We start from the raw sequence: 11,609 nt of genomic DNA on the forward strand, positions 1-11,609 counted from the left end.
CATTGATTCGGGTCACTCCAGGTTAAGCTTGTACTACCTCCAGTGGCGTAAGTTCTGGTGCCAGCTCAGTCCCGGTAGGCACATGGTGCCTTAATGGAAAAGCGGATATTATAGGCTAGAAGACCTGTTGGAGAGTTCTACAAGTTTTAGCCTGGGGTGTACAAGGGTCATTGTCCAGAAGATTTTCAGAGAACATGGACTCGTCAAAGAATGGGATTTGTCAGTTGTTGCACAGTGAATCTTGCTAAAGTTGATCACTGATCACAAATTACAGGCAACAAGCTGTGCTGAATGTTCTGTATGCTACACAGCCCAGCAGCATTGTCACCCCCTCTGTATAACCAAAATCAAGTCTGTGATTCCTATCACAGCAGCACCATAAATCCATTACATATATAAAATTGGATTTCCAATAATATATTGTAATACAGGTAAATAATAAGAATTTACTTACCGATAATTCTATTTCTCGTAGTCCGTAGTGGATGCTGGTAACTCCGTAAGGACCATGGGGAATAGCGGCTCCGCAGGAGACTGGGCACATCTAAAGAAAGCTTTAGGACTATCTGGTGTGCACTGGCTCCTCCCCCATGACCCTCCTCCAAGCCTCAGTTAGGATACTGTGCCCGGACGAGCGTACACAATAAGGAAGGATTTTGAATCCCGGGTAAGACTCATACCAACCACACCAATCACACCGTACAACTTGTGATATGAAACCCAGTTAACAGCATGATAACAGAGGAGCCTCTGAATAGATGGCTCACAACAAGAACCCGATTAGTTAACAATAACTATGTACAAGTATTGCAGACAATCCGCACTTGGGATGGGCGCCCAGCATCCACTACGGACTACGAGAAATAGAATTATCGGTAAGTAAATTCTTATTTTCTCTGACGTCCTAGTGGATGCTGGGAACTCAGTAAGGACCATGGGGATTATACCAAAGCTCCCAAACGGGCGGGAGAGTGCGGATGACTCTGCAGCACCAAATGAGAGAACTCCAGGTCCTCCTCAGCCAGGGTATCAATTCGTAGAATTTTGCAAACGTGTTTGCCCCTGACCAAGTAGCTGCTCGGCAAAGTTGTAAAGCCGAGACCCCTCGGGCAGCCGCCCAAGATGAGCCCACCGTCCTTGTGGAATGGGCTTTTATTGATTTAGGCTGCGGTAATCCTACCGCAGAATGCGCCAGCTGAATAGTGCTACAAAACCAGCGCGCAATAGACTGCCTAGAAGCAGGAGCACCCAGCTTGTTGGGTGCCATCAGGATAAACAGCGAGTCAGTTTTCCTGACTCCAGCCGTCCTGGAAAAATAAAATTTACAGGGCTCTGACTACGTCCAGCAACTTGGAATCCTCCAAGTCCCCAGTAGCCGCAGGCACCACAATAGGTTGGTTCAAGTGAAAACCTGAGACCACCTTCGGGAGAAACTGAGGACGAGTCCTCAACTCTGCCCTATCCATACAGAAAATCAGATAAGGCCTTTTACATGACAAAGCCGCCAAATCTGACACACGCCTGGCCAAGGCCAAGGCCAACAGCATGACCACTTTCCACGCGAGATACTTTAGCTCCATGGTTTTAAGTGGCTCAACCAATGCGACATTAGGAAATCCAACACCACGTTGAGATCCAAAAAGTGCCACAGGAGGCACAAAAGGAGGCTGAATATGTAGTACTCCTTTAACCAAAGTCTGAACTTCAGGCAGTTAAGCCAGTTTTTTCTGGAAGAAAATCGACAGAGCCGAAATCTGGACCTTGATGGACCCCAATTTGAGGCCCAAACGTCACCCCTGCTTGCAGGAAGTGCAGGAATCGACATAGTTGAAATTCCTCCGTCGGGGCCTTCATGGCCTCCCACCAAGCAACAAATTTTCGTCAAACGCGGCGATAATGTCTTGCGGTGACATCCTTCCTGGCTATGATCAGGGTAGGGATGACTTCCTTCGGAATACCCTTTTCCTTTAGGATCCGGTGTTCTACCGCCATGCCGTCAAACGCAGCCGCGGTAAGTCTTGGAACAGACAGGGTCCCTGCTGCAGCAGGTCTTGTCTGAGCGGCAGAGGCCAAGGGTCCTCTGCCAGCATCTCTTGAAGTTCCGGGTACCAAGCTCTTCATGGCCAATCCGGAACCCCGAGTATGGTTTTCACTCCTCGCCTTCTTATTATTCTCAGTACCTTGGGTATGAGAGGTAGAGGAGGAGACACATAAACCGACTGGTACACTCACGGGGTCCCTTGACCTGGCGCAATATCTTTTCAACTTCTTGTTGAGGCGGGACGCCATCATGTCCACCCGTGGTCATTCCCCACGGTTTACCCGCATTTGGTAAACTTCTGGATGAAGTCCCCATTCTCCTGGGTGTAGGTCGCCCATCGGAGAATCCTTGTGGCTTCTGCCATCACCATCCTGCTTCTTGTGCCGCCCTGTCTGTGTACATGGGCGACCGCCGTGATGTCGTCTGATTGGATCAGTACCGGCTGGTTCTGAAGCAGGGGCCTTGCTTGTCTTAGGGCATTGTAAATGGCCCTTAGCTGCAGAATATTTATGTGAAGCGAAATCTCCTTGGAAGTTTCTTCCCTGTGTGACTGCACCCCAGCCCCGAAGGCTGGCATCCGTGGTCACCAGGACCCAGTCCTGTATTCCGAATCTGCGGCCCACTAGTAGATGAGCCCTCTGCAGCCACCACAGCAGCGACACCCTGTTTCTTGCTGACAGGGTTATCCGCTGTTGTATCTGTACATGGGACCCGGACCATTAGTCCCACAGGTCCCACTGGAACGTCCTTGCGTGGAGTCTTCCGAATGGAATTATGCTTCGTACGAAGCTACCATTTTCCCCAGGACTCGTGTGCATTGATGTACCGACACCTGTCCTGGTTTTAGGATGTCTCTGACTAGAGATGACAACTCCTCGGCTTTTTCCACTGGAAGAAACACTCTTTTCTGGTCTGCGTTCAGAAACATTTCCAGGAACAGAAGACGTGTCGTCGGGACCAGCTGTGACTTTGGAATATTGAGAATCCAGTCGTGCTGTTGTAGCACTTCCCGAGAGAGTGCTACCCCCACTACCAACTGTTCTTTGGACCTCGCCTTTATCAGGAGATCGTCCAAGTACGGGATAATAAAAACTTCCTTCTTGTGAAGGAGTATCATCACTTCGGCCATTACCTAGGTAAAGACCTTCGGTGCCGTGGACAACTCCAACGGCCGCGTCTGGAACTGATAGTGACAGTCCTGTACCACATATCTGAGGTACTCCTGGTGAGGGGGGGGGTGAATGGGGACATGCAGGTACGCATCCTTGATGTCCAGGGAGACCATGTAATCCCCCTCGTCCAGGCTCGTAATAAGCGCCCTGAGCGATTCCATCTTGAACTTGAATCTTCTGATATAAAAGTTCAAGTATTTTAATTTCAAGATGGGTCTCACCGAACCGTTGCGGTACCACAACCACTGTGGAATAGTAACCCCTTCCTTGCTGAAGGAGGGGCACCTTGACAATCACTTGTTGTGATTATAGTGTTGAATATCCACCAACACCGTCTCCCTGGCAGAGGGAGGTGCGGTAAGGCAGATTTTAGGAAACGGCGGGGGGAAGAACGTCTCGAACTCCAGCCTGTACCCCTGAGATACTACTTGAAGGACCCAGGGATCCATGTGAGAGAGCCCACTGTCCGCTGAAATATCTGAGACGGGCCCCCACCGTACCCGGGTCCGCCTGAGCAGCCCCAGCACCATGCTGTGGACCTACCGGACGCAGGGAGGACTTCTGCTCTTGGGAACTAGCTGTGTGTTGCAGCTTTTTTCCTCTACCTTTGCCTCTCGGCAGAAAGGATGAGCCTCTAGCCCACTTGTTTTTCTGGGGCCGAAAGGACTGTACTTGATGATACGGTGCTTTCTTTTGTTGTGGGGTAGCCTGTGGCAAAAAAATTAATTTCCCAGCAGTAGCTGTGGAAACGAGGTCTGAAAAACTATCCCCAGTTTTACCCCCTTATAGGGCAACTTCCATGTGCCGATTCGAGTCGGCATCGCCTGACCATTGCCAAGTCCATAACCCCCGTCTGGCGGCAATGGACCTAGCGCTTATTTTTGATGCCAGCCGGCAAATATCCCTCTGTGCATCACGCATGTATAAGACCACGTCTTTTATATGCTCTATTTTCAGCAAAATATTGTCCCTATCCATAGTTATTTTCCGACAGGGAATCTGACCACGCAGCGGGAGCACTGCCCATCCATGCCGAAGCAACGGCTGGTCGCAATATAATGCCCTCGTGTGTGACCATATCTTATAGGGTAACCTCCTGCTTTCTATCAGCAGGTTCCTTCAGGGCGGCCGTACCCGAAGACGGTAGTGCCACCTTTTCTGATAAGCGTGTAAGCGCTGTATCTACCCTATGGGGTGTTTCCCCGTGTGACCTATCCTCTGGCGGGAAAGGGTACGCTGCCAATAACCGTTGTAGAAATTATCAATTTCTTACCGGGGGAAGACCACTCTTCCTCACACACCTCATTTAATTTCTCAGATGCAGGAAAAACTACTAATAGTTTTCTCTCACCAAACACAATACCCTTTTATGTGGTACCTGGGGTATAATCATAAATGTGTAATACATTTTTCATTGTCTCAATCCTGTAACGGGTGGACCTATTTGGAGGGTACACCAGTCTCATCGATGTCGACACTGGAGTCAGTATCCGTGTCGACATCTGTGTCTGTTATCTGAGGTAGCGGGCGATTTTAGAGCCCCCCATGACATTTGAGACGCTGGAACAGGCACAAGCTGATTAGCTGGCTGTTACGTGTCGTCGGCCTTTTATGTAAGGAGTTGACACTTTCACGTAATCCTTCCATAAGTTCAACCACACCGGTGTCGACCCCGCAGGGGGTGACAACATATTTACAGGCATTCGCTCCGCCTCCACCTCATTATCCTCCACATACCTGTCGACACAGCCGTACCGACACACAGCACACACACAGGGAATGCTCTGATAGAGGACAGGACCCCACGGGTGGCATTCTGTATGCCGGCGGTCGGGCTCCCGGCGCTCAGTATACCGGCGCCGGGAGCCCGACCGCCGGCATACCGACACTTATTTTCCCTCGTGGGGGTCCACGACCCCCATAGAGGGAGAATAAAATAGTGTGGCGCGCGTAGCGCGCCACCGTGCCCGTAGCGTGGCGAGCGCAGCGAGCCCGCAAGGGGCTCATTTGCGCTCGCCACACTGTCGGTCAGCCGGCGGTCGGGCTCCCGGCGCCGGTATGCTGGTCGCCGGGAGCCCGACCGCCGGCCAGCCGTAGTGAACCCGACCCCACAAAGCCCTTTGGGGAGACAGAGGGAGAGTATGCCAGCACACACCAGGGCGCTATATATCACAGGGATAGCACCTATAAAAAAGTGTTTTCCCTTATAGCTGCCTATATGTTGTATACTGCGCCTAAATTGTGCCCCCCCCTCTCTTTTTAACCCTTTCTGTAGTGTATTAACTGCAGGGGAGAGCCAGGGAGCTTCCCTCCAACGGAGCTGTGAGGGAAAAATGGCGCCAGTGTGCTGAGGAGATAGGCTCCGCCCCTTTTTCGCGGACTTTTCTCCCGCATTTTTATGGAATCTGGCAGGGGTTAATATACATCCATATAGCCCTGGGGGTTATATGTGATGTATTTTTGCCAGCCAAGGTGTTTATATTGCTGCTCAGGGCGCCCCCCCCCCCCCAGTGACCGGAGTGTGTGGTGTGCATGAGGAGCAATGGCGCACAGCTGCAGTGCTGTGCGCTACCTTGGTGAAGACTGATGTCTTCTGCCGCCGATTTTCCGGACCTCTTCTTGCTTCTGGCTCTGTAAGGGGGCCGGCGGCGCGGCTCTGGGACCGGACTCCGAGGCTGGGCCTGTGTTCGGTCCCTCTGGAGCTAATGGTGTCCAGTAGCCTAAGAAGCCCAAGCTGGCTGCAAGCAGGCAGGTTCGCTTCTTCTCCCCTTAGTCCCTCGATGCAGTGAGCCTGTTGCCAGCAGGTCTCACTGAAAATAAAAAACCTAAAACTAACTTTTTCTAAGAAGCTCAGGAGAGCTCCTAGATTGCACCCTGCTCGGTCGGGCACAAAAATCTAACTGAGGCTTGGAGGAGGGTCATAGGGGGAGGAGCCAGTGCACACCAGATAGTCCTAAAGCTTTCTTTAGATGTGCCCAGTCTCCTGCGGAGCCGCTATTCCCCATGGTCCTTACGGAGTTCCCAGCATCCACTAGGACGTCAGAGAAAATACTTTACAAAACTGTTTAGTGTTCATTACTTCTTTCTAAGTGGTTAGGTTTATTCTGATGGGACACAGAAAAGGACAGGAAGGACACAAATTATGAAAAGTGAGGGGTCCCTGGGACCCCTGGTGTGTTGTAGTGGGTAGGCTATAATCATGCTGCACTATGGGGGTCATTCCGAGTTGATCGCTAGTTGAAAACGTTCGCTGTGCAGCGATGATGCAAAAAAAGGCACTTCTATGCATGCGGCGCAATGCCCACGCGCGACGTACTTTCACAACGGCCGATGTAGTTTCACACAAGGTCTAGCGAAGCTTTTCAGTCGCACTGCTGGCCGCAGAGTGATTGACAGGAAGTGGGCGTTTCTGTGTGTCAACTGACCGTTTTCAGGGAGTGTTCGAAAAAACGCAGGCGTGACAGGAAAAACACATGCATGGCTGGCCGAACGCAGGGCGTGTTTGTGACGTCAAAACAGGAACTGAACAGTCTGAAGTGATCGCAAGCGCTGAGTAGGTCTGGAGCTACTCAAACGACACACTTTTTTTTCGTAGCCGCTCTGTGATCCTTTCGTTCACACTTCTGCTAAGCTAAAATACACTCCCAGTGGGAGCGGCATAGCGTTTGCACGGCTGCTAAAAACAGCTAGCAAGCGATCAACTCGGAATGACCCCCCTATATACACCAGTGCTGGCACGTGTAAGCTCACCAGTCCCCGGACAGCTCCCAGCCTGGGGAGTAAAGGACACCAGAAGCCACTAGCAGCTGGCCGGAGGGTCTGAGCACGGTCTGTGAGGGGTTTGGGAGGGGCAAGCACAGGACCCCACCCCTCCGCCAGCACACAGTATATATTAAGCAGCTGAGACAGTTATCAGCCTCCTCTTTACCCGCTTCATCTACAGCCCCAGCATCGACCTCTCCTCTCCCAGTCACCGTACTGCTCACCCTACACAGGGTGTCACTCCTTCCTGCTGGACTGATTCACCTTCTCCCCCTGCCAGTAAAGTGGCCAAACGTGTCCCGCCTCCGCTCTGAGTGCTGCAAGATTGTCTAATGGTTCCTGCATCCGTTTCCCGGTTACTGCTGCTACTTGTTGCTTAGTCCCGGGATGGCAAGTAACCTGGGGTTGCAGCATAGTACATCAAGAAGGGGGTGCAGAGTATGCTGTATATAACGGGAGCACTATATGGAGGAGGGAGTCCCCTGTACATAGGGAGCACTATATGGAAGGGTATGGGGGTGCAGTGTGTATATAGGGGCAGTATGTAGAAGAGTCTGGGGGTGCAGTGTATATAGGGGCAGTGTATCCACTAGATTGTTAGCTCTTCAGAGCAGGGCCCTCGTTCCTCTTGTTGTCAAAGCCCTCTTCTCGACACATTTCACTCGCAGCTCTCTCCTATTCAGCGACCATCTTTACCCGCTTTTTCTCCTGCTGGTTAAGGCTCATCTACATCTATGGCCACCAGCCCAAGTATTTCAATGGTTACTCCCTCGCTACTTACATCTTAGCTGTATTATGTTTTGAGAATTGTGGTGCTCTTTATTACCTGTACTCTATTTTTGTTATTTATTTACTGTAATGCTAAGTTTTGTCTCCCTGTACTGTCCTTTGTACAGCGCTGCGAAACACTTGTGGCGCCTTATAAATAAAATGTAATAATAATAATAATAATAATAAGATTTTACTCACCGGTAAATCTATTTCTCGTAGTCCGTAGTGGATGCTGGGAACTCCGTAAGGACCATGGGGAATAGCGGCTCCGCAGGAGACTGGGCACAATTAAAGAAAGCTTTAGGTCACCTGGTGTGCACTGGCTCCTCCCACTATGACCCTCCTCCAAGCCTCAGTTAGGACACTGTGCCCGGACGAGTTGACATAATAAGGAAGGATTTTGAATCCCGGGTAAGACTCTTACCAGCCACACCAATCACACTGTATAACTCGTGATACAATACCCAGTTTAACAGTATGAAAACAACTGAGTCTCTCAACAGATGGCTCAACAATAACCCTTTAGTTAACAGTAACTATGTACAAGTATTGCAGACAATCCGCACTTGGGACGGGCGCCCAGCATCCACTACGGACTACGAGAAATAGATTTACCGGTGAGTAAAATCTTATTTTCTCTGACGTCCTAGTGGATGCTGGAAACTCCGTAAGGACCATGGGGATTATACCAAAGCTCCCAAACGGGCGGGAGAGTGCGGATGACTCTGCAGCACCGAATGAGAGAACTCAAGGTCCTCCACAGCCAGGGTATCAATTTTGTAGAATTTTGCAAACGTGTTTGCCCCTGACCAAGTAGCAGCTCGGCCAAGTTGTAAAGCCGAGACCCCTCGGGCAGCCGCCCAAGATGCGCCCCCTTCCTTGTGGAATGGGCTTTTACAGATTTAGGCTGCGGTAGTCCACCGCAGAATGCGCAAGCTGAATAGTGCTACAAATCCAGCGCGCTATAGTCTGCTTAGAAGCAGGAGCACCCAGCTTGTTGGGTGCATCCAGGATAAACAGCGAGTCAGTTTTCCTGACTCCAGCCGTCCTGGAAATATAAATTTTCAGGGCCCTGACTACGTCCAGTAACTTGGAATCCTCCAAGTCCCTAGTAGCCGCAGGCACCACAATAGGTTGGTTCAAGTGAAAGACTGATACCACCTTCGGGAGAAAGTGAGGACGAGTCCTCAACTCTGCCCTATCCATATGGAAAGTCAGGTAAGGGCTTTTTCATGACAAAGCCGCCAACTCTGACACATGCCTGGCCGAAGCCAGAGCCAACACATGACCACTTTTCATGTGAGATATTTCAAATCCACGGTTTTAAGTGGCTCAAACCAATGTGATTCCAGGAACTCCAAAACCACATTGAGATCCCAAGGTGCCACTGGGGCACAAAAAGGGGCTGAATATGCAGCACTCCCTTACAACGTCTGAACTTCAGGCTGACATCCTTCCTGGCTTTGATCAGGATAAGAATGACTTCCTCCGGAATGCCTTTTTCACTCAGGATCCGGCGTTCAACCGCCATGCCGTCAACGCAGCCGCGGTAAGTCTTTTAACAGACAGGGCCCCTGCTGCAGCAGATCCTGTCTGAGTGGCAGAGGCCATGGGTCCTCTGAGATCATCTCTTGAAGTTCCTGGTACCAAGCCCTTCTTGGCCAATCCGGAACAATGAGTATAGTTCTTACTCCTCTTTTTCTTATTATCCTCAGTACCTTGGGTATGAGAGGGAGAGGAGGGAACACATAAACCGACTGGTACACCTGTGGTGTCACTAGAGCGTCCACAGCGATCGCCTGAGGTTCTCTTGACCTGGAGCAATATCTTTTTTATTGAGGCGGGACGCCATCATGTCCACCTGTGGTCTTTCCCAACGGTTTACCAGCATTTGGAAGACTTCTGGATGAAGTCCCCACTCTCCCGGGTGTAGGTCGTGTCTGCTGAGGAAGTCTGCTTCCCAGTTGTCCACTCCCGGAATGAACACTGCTGCCAGTGCTACCCCATGATTTTCCGCCCAACGGGGAATCCTTGTGGCTTCTGCCATTGCCCTCCTGCTTCTTGTGCCGCCCTGCCTGTTTACATGGGCGAGCACCGTGATGTTGTCTGATTGGATCAGTACGGCTGTTTGGGTTAGGGCCTTGTAAATGGCTCTTAGCTCCAGAAAATTTAGGTGAAGTGAAATCTCCTGTTTTGACCACAGTCCTTGGAATTTCACTCCCTGTGTGACTGCACCCCAGCCCCGAAGGCTGGCATCCGTGGTCACCAGGACCCAGTCCTGTATTCCGAATCTGCGGCTCTCTAGTAGATGAGCCCTCTGCAGCCACCACCGCAGCGACACCCTGGTTCTTGCCGACCGGGTTATCCGCTGCTGTATCTGGAGATGGGACCCGGACCATTTGTCCAACAGGTCCCACTGGAAATTCCTTGCGTGGAACTTTCCTAATGGAATTGCTTCGTACGAAGCTACCATTTTTCCCAGGACTCGTGTGCATTGATGTACCGACAACTGTCCCGGTCTTAGGAGGTTTCTGACTAGAGATGACAACTCCTCGGCTTTTTCCATTGGAAGAAACACTTTTTTCTGGTCTGTTTCCAGAATCATTCCCAGGAACAGAAGACGTGTCGTCGGGACCAGCTGTGACTTTGGAATTGAGAATCCAGCCCTGCTGTTGCAGCACTTCCCGAGAAAGTGCTACCCCCTTACCAACTGTTCCTTGGAGCTCACCTTTATCAGGAGATCGTCCAAGTACGGGATAATTAAACTCCCTTCTTGCGAAGGAGTATCATCATTTCGGTCATTACCCTGGTAAAGACCCTCGGTGCCGTGGATAATCCAAACGGCAGCGTCTGGAACTGATAGTGACAGTCCTGTACCACAACCTTGAGGTACTCCTGGTGAGGAGGGCAAATGGGGACATGCAGGTAAGTATCCTTGATGTCCAGAGAGACCCTGTAATCCCCCTCGTCCAGGTTCGCAATAATCGCCCTGAGCGATTCCATCTTGAACTCGAATCTTTTTTATATGTGTTCAAGGATTTTAAATTTAAGATGGGTCTCACCGAACCGTCCGGTTTCGGTACCACAAACATTGTGGAAAAGTAACCCTTTTCCTGTTGAAGGAGGGGTACCTTCATAATTACTTGCTGTGAATACCGTTTTTGGATAGCCACCAACACTGTCTCCCTGGCAGAGGGAGTTGCCGGTAAGGCAGATTTTAGGAAACGGCGGGGGGGAGACGTCTCGAATTTCAGCCTGTACCCCTGAGACACTGTTTGAAGAACCCAGGGATCCACCTGTGAGAGAGCCCACTGTGCGCTGAATCTCTGAGAGGGGCCCCCACCGTACCCGGGTCCGCCTGAGCAGCCCCAGCGTATGCTGTGGACTTACCGGACGCAGGGGAGGACTTCTGCTCTTGGGAACTAGCTGTGTGCTGCAGCTTTTTCCCTCTACCTTTTCCTCTTGGCAGAAAAGATGAGCCTCTAGTCCTCTACTTTTCTGGGGCCGAAGGGACTGTACCTGATACTACAGTGCTTACTTTTGCTGTGGGGTAGCTTGTGGCAAAAGTTTTGATTTCCCAGCCGTAGCTGTGGAAACGAGGTCTGAAAGACCATCCCCAAACAGTTCCACCCCCTTATAGGGCAAACTGCCATGTGCCGTTTTGAATCGGTATCGCCCGACCATTGCAGAGTCCATAACCCCCGTCTGGCGGCAATGGTTTTACATATCGCTTATTAGTGATGCCAGTCGGCAAATATCCCTCTGTGCATCACGCATGTATAAGACAGCGTCTTTTATATGCTCTATTTTCAGCAAAATATTGTCCCTATCTATAGTATAAATATTATCCGACAGGGAATCTG

Source organism: Pseudophryne corroboree, chromosome 6 (assembly GCF_028390025.1).
Source record: "Pseudophryne corroboree isolate aPseCor3 chromosome 6, aPseCor3.hap2, whole genome shotgun sequence".
NCBI lineage: Eukaryota > Metazoa > Chordata > Amphibia > Anura > Myobatrachidae > Pseudophryne > Pseudophryne corroboree.